The sequence below is a fragment of the Rana temporaria genome, chromosome 8 (assembly GCF_905171775.1).
Source record: "Rana temporaria chromosome 8, aRanTem1.1, whole genome shotgun sequence".
In the NCBI taxonomy this organism is placed as follows: Eukaryota; Metazoa; Chordata; class Amphibia; order Anura; family Ranidae; genus Rana; species Rana temporaria.
In genome coordinates this window covers 44,976,186-44,982,382 of record NC_053496.1, presented here as the reverse complement: position 1 = coordinate 44,982,382, position 6,197 = coordinate 44,976,186, and positions in this window count along the sequence as shown.

Below are 6,197 nucleotides of genomic sequence, written 5' to 3'. Positions count from 1 at the left end.
TTAAAACCAGACTTGCGGCTATAATGAATTGTCGGCTCTGGCAATTCAGAGAGAATTCATTCATTAAATAAAAAACAAATAGCGTGGGGTTCCCCCCAAATTCCATTACAGACCTTTCAGGTCTGGTGTGGATTTTAAGGGAAACTCCACCCCAAATTTAAAAACAAAATCTCGTGGAGTTCCCCCAAAAAATCACACCAGACCCCTTATCCGAGCACGTTAACCTGGCCGGCCGCAGAAAAGAGGGGGGGACAGAGTGTGCCCCCCCTCTCCTGAACCGTACCAGGCCACATGCCCTCAACATGGGGAGGATGTCCCCATGTTGATGGGGACAAGGGCCTCATCCCCACAACCCTTGCCTGGTGGTTGTGGGGGTCTGCGGGTGGGGGGCTTATCAGAATCTGGAAGACCCCTTTAACAAAGGGTACCCCCAGATCCTGGCCCCCCCATATGTGAATTGGTAATGGGGTACATTGTACCCCTACCCAGGGGCGGACTGACAACTCATGGGGCCCCCGGGCAATAGAAGATTATGGGGCCCCTGGGCTTACAGATGGCCACCAAGCCAGGAGGCATTACAGAGGTGGGGCAGCTAAAATCTCAGGATTTTCACATTAAAAGCATGTCGGTTTTGGACATATCAGGGACAGATGTAAAAAAACACAGATTTTTACATACTGTCCCTGGTTTTAATGAGCCTGGCAACCCTGATGGGGCCCCCTGGTGGCACGGGGCCCTCGGGCAGTGCCGAGTGCCTCAATGGTCAGTCCGCCTCTGCCCCTACCATTTCACGAAGGAAGTGTAAATAGTTGGAAAAAACACACACACACTGTGGAAAAAAGTCCTTTATTAATAAAAGAAAAAAAAATCCAGCGGTGGTAATCTACTCGGTCCCAGCTCCCTGCTCCAACGTTGTCTGTATCCAGCGACGGTTGATCTCCGGTCCAGCAATGAGAAGATCCATCCATCCAGAGCGCAGCCACGCCAACCTGGGCTGTGTCCAGCGGAGAGAGGAGGTAGACGTGGCTGCGCTCTGGATGGATGGATCTTCTCATCGCTGGACCTGAGATCAACCGTCGCTGGATACAGACAACGTTGGAGCAGGGAGCTGGGACCGAGTAGATTACCACCGCTGGATTTTTTTTATTTTTTTTATTAATAAAGGACTTTTTTCTATGGTGTGTGTGTGTCTTTTTTCCAACTATTTACACTTCCTTCGTGAAATGGTAGGGGTACAATGTACCCCATTACCAATTCACATAGGGGGGGGCAGGATCTGGGTGTCCCCTTTGTTAAAGGGGTTTTCCAGATTCTGATAAGCCCCCTGCCCGCAGACCCCCACAACCACTGGGCAAGGGTTGTGGGGATGAGGCCCTTGTCCCCATCAACATGGGGACATCCTCCCCATGTTGAGGGCATGTGGCCTGGTGCGGTTCAGGAGAGGGGGGGCCGCACTCTGTCCCCCCCTCTTTTCTGCGGCTGGCCAGGTTAACGTGCTTGGATAAGGGGTAGGGGTGTAACGGATCGTCACCGATCCGTGATCCGAACGGGCCACCCCGTTCGGATCGGCACACCCCGCGATCCGCGGAGCGCTCCGGAGCCTAGGCCTAGGAAAGTCCCCGGCTTCGGCCTAGCTCCGGAGCGGCGGCCAGTCTGCTTGCCAGAGCCCAGCGTGACACGCCTCCCCGCCTCCCCGGGGAGGCGTGTCACGCTGTGCACTGGGCTCTAGCAAGCTGAATGGGAATGTTAGCAGTGAAGCACTGGTGTGAGAGGAGGGGGGGGGAAGGGGGAAAAAAGAGCACAATAGCAATTCACAGGGGTGGATTAAAGAGGAAGCAGGTGAGGCTGTTTGGGACTTAAAGTACAATCTTGATGTTTTTACAGCAAAAAAAAAAAAAAATATATATATATATATATATATATATATATATATATATATATATATATATATATATATATATATATTTTGCTGTAAAAACATCAAGATTGTACTTTAAGTCCCAAACAGCCTCACCTGCTTCCTCTTTAATCCACCCCTGTGAATTGCTATTGTGCTCTTTTTTCGGATCAGCAAAAAAAAAAAGGTTCCTTTTTTTAATTGGTCCAAAAAAAAATATATATTATTTTATTATATATATATATATATATATATATATATATATATATATATATATATATATATAAATATATAATTTTTTTTTTTGGACCAATGAAAAAACGGACCCTTTTTTTTTTTTTTGCTGATCCGAAAATGATCCGATCCGTGACTCCTGATCCGAGGATCGATCCGATCCGTGAGTTTTTTGATCCGTTGCACCCCTAATAAGGGGTCTGGTGTGAATTTTTGGGGAAACACCACGCCATTTTTTTTTTACATTTGGGGTGGAGTTCCCCTTAAAATCCACACCAGACCTGAAGGGTCTGGAATGGATATTTGGGGGAAACCCCACGTCATTTTTTTTTAATTAACGGCGGGGTTCCCCTTAATATCCATTACAGATCTGAAGGGCCTGGTAATGGAATTTGGGGGGACCCCCACACTATTTTTTTTTTTTTAATGAATGAATTCGCTCTGAATTGCCAGCGCAATTCAGGACCAATTCGCTGGATCAGGACAACGTTGGAGCAGGAAGCCGGGAACGAGTGGATTATCACCGCTGGAGTTTTTTTTATTTTTATTTTTTATTAATAAAGGACTTTATTCTACAGTGTGTGTGTGTTTTTTTTACAAGAATTTACACTTCCTTCGTGAAATGGTAGGGGTACAGTGTACCCCATTACCATTTCACACAGGGGGGGGGGGTCAGGATCTGGGGGTCCCCTGTGTTAAAGGGGTCTTCCAGATTCTGATAAGCCCCCCGCCCGCAGACCCCCACAACCACCGGGCAAGGGTTGTGGGGATGAGACCCTTGTCCCCATCAACATGGGGACATCCTCCCCATGTTGAGGGCATGTGGCCTGGTGCGGTTCAGGAGAGGGGGGGCCGCACTCTGTCACCCCCTCTTTTCTGCGGCCGGCCAGGTCAACGTGCTCGGATACCGGGTCTGGTTATGGATATTTAGGGGGAACGTCACGTCATTTTTTTTTTAAATTGGCCACGGGGTTCCCCTTAATATCCATACCAGACCTAAAGGGTCTGGTTATTGAATTTGCGGGGACCTCCGCGCATTTTTTTTCCCGAACTCCGATCCCGGACCCAAACTTTTTCCAATTGTTCGGGTCCGGGTTCGGGAAAAAACCCAAAGTCCGTACCGAACCCGAACTTTACAGTTCGGGTACTCTCAACTCTACTCATGAAGACTGAGGAGAAGAATAAATTCAATACCTGTGCCATTTCCCCATCCTCTGTAACCAGATGTCCTAGCTCATTCTTTATGGGGCTAATATGGTCTGTCCTCCCTACTGTTTACATTACATACTTAAAGAATTTCTTGGGATCTTCTATCTATGCTCTCCTTCGCTATGTGACTTTTGTGTTCAATCTTGGCTGCCATAATTGCACCCTTACATTTCTTGTTGCATTCTTTATAAAGTTTGAATGCTGATGATGATGTGTGCTCCTCACACATTCATGGAAGTTTGCCCACCTACAAAGAAATTAAGGTTCTTTATCTTTTTATCAACAGGTGTAATTTAAATGATAGAGACAGAATATCCACCAAAAATCCAGAAAAAACACGATACAAATGTTATAAATTGAGTTGCAGAGTAAAATAAGTATTTGATCCCCAAGCAAAACATGACTTAGTACTTGGTGGAGAAACCCTTGTTGGCAATCACAGAGGTAAGATGTTTCTTGTAGTTGGTTACCAGGTTTGCACACATCTCAGGAGGGATTTGGATCCCATCAAATCATTCTCTGCAGTTATTACCTTTTATAAGACCCCCACGCCCCCTCCCATTATGAATGTAAGCTCTATGAGCAAGGTCCTCCTGTACCTTCTTTATCAAACTGTATTTGTGCTGTCCCCACTCTACATTGTAAAGCGCTGCGTAAACTGTTGCCACTATATAAATCCTGTATAATAATAATAATAATACAGTCTTCTTTACAGATTTTCTTCAAATCCTTAAGGTTTCTTGGCTGTCGCTTGGCAACTTGAAGTTTCAGCTCCCTCCATAAATTTTTTATAGGATTAAGGTCTGGAGACTAACTAGGTCACTCCATGACCTTAATGTGCTTCTTCCTGAACCACTCATTTGTTGCCTTGATGGTATTTTTTGGGTCATTGTCATGCTGAAAGACCCATCCATGACCCATCTTCAGTGTTCTGGCTGAGGGAAGAAGGTTCTCATTCAAGATTTTACAATACATGGCCCCGCCTATTGGCCCCTCAATGTCGCAAAGTCGGCCTGTACCTTTAGGCTCCATTCACACCTCAGCGTAGGTGATCAGCCGCGTATTGCGGCGACATCAAATAGGCGTTTTGTCCCGCGATTTGCGGCGACAAAACGCAACGTTTTAAACATTGTTTTTTGCTGGAGGGGTGATTTTTTACATGGTCGGCTATGCCCGAACGCCGAAGCCATCCGAAAAAAAGGGTCCGGGACTTCTTTTGAGCTTCAGGCGTCTCGGCGTTTGGCGTTCGGCGTGGAGATGTGAACCATCTCCATAGCCGACGTGTAAAATCACCCCTCCAGCGTATTAGGGGCGGCTGCGGCGTCGCGCTTCAGGCGTATATACGCCTAGGTGTGAATGCAGCCTTAGAAGAGAAACAGCCACAAAGCATCATGTTTCCACCTCCGTGTTTGACTGTAGGGATGGTGTTCTTAGAGTCATAGTCAGCATTATTCTTCCTCCAAACACGGCGAGTTGAGTTAATGCCAAAAAGCTCAATTTTGATCTCATCTGACCACAGCACTCTCTCCCAATCCTTATCTGAATCATTTAGATGTTCATTGGCATGACTGCACATGTGCCTTCTTGAGGAGGGGGACTCGTCGTTGGTAAAGAAAGTTTAAAAATAGTGGTTTAATATAGCCTTAAGTAAAAGTTGATTGGTAATTTTGTTGATTTTTTTTTTCAATGTACCGTATATACTCGAGTATAAGCCGAGTTTTTCGGCACATTTTTTTGTGCTGAAAATCCCCCCCTCGGTTGATACTCGAGTCACCTTTTTGCGCCTAATCTCCTGGAATTTGGGGACCCGGTACTGCCCGGTCGGAGGTCCCCTAGACCCCATGTAGCCCCACTCTGCCTTTATAAGTGTGCAAAGTTTGTTGTCCATGGAACTTACGACCGGAGAGCACCGTTTTTTCAAAGCTGGGCACCCCTTCCATAGACTTCCATGTTAAACGGTTATTTCTCAGGTGACTTTGGGGACCCGGTACTGGCCGGTCGTAGATCCCCTAGACCCGGAACTTGGCACAGTTTGTTGTTCCATAGACTCCCATGTTAAACGTCAGTTTAGTTATGGACACAGTAAGGCATGGGCACAGTGAGGCATGGGCACAGTGAGGCATGCACATGGACACAGTGAGGCAAAGTGAGGCACAGTGAGGCATGCAGATGGACACCCTAGGCTTATACCCGAGTCAATACATTTTCCCAGTTTTTTGTGGTACAATTAGGTGCCTCGACTTATATTCGGGTCAGTTTATACTCGAGTATAATAAGGTATCTTAACTAAGGATGAGCTCCGGCGTGTATGCAAAGTCCACATGCAGAGCCTACCAGGAAGTCGGCACTGCGCTGCGCTAATCACAGGCAGGGAGACATTGTCGCGATGCGCGGCTGCAGAGATTGGGAAATGTCTCACTGCCTGTGATTAGCGCAGCGCAGTGCCGATTTCCTGGCGGGCTCTGCACCTGGAGTGTGCGAACACGCCGGAGCTTATCCCTAATCTTAATAAATAATATAGGAATACTGCATAATAGCAAAAAAATAAGTATTTGGCTCAATAAGGGTTACTAAATTCTAGGTGGGACCTGCATTGAACTAAAAGACTTAAAAGACCCCCCCCCCCCAAGCTGAACATTGTAAGTACCCCCCTGTAAATGGTTTGTCTCAACTGCTATTTTTCTGGACAGCTTGGCCTGGTAAAGAAAGTTGAAAAATAACAGTTACTGGCTGGATCTCCAGGTGAAAATAAAGAAAAAAAGCCTAAAACAAAAGAAAAATAATGCAGCCACCACATCTAAGTACTGGTAAGTGGAAATATATTACTCTTTTCTATTTTGGGTTTAATACTGCTTTA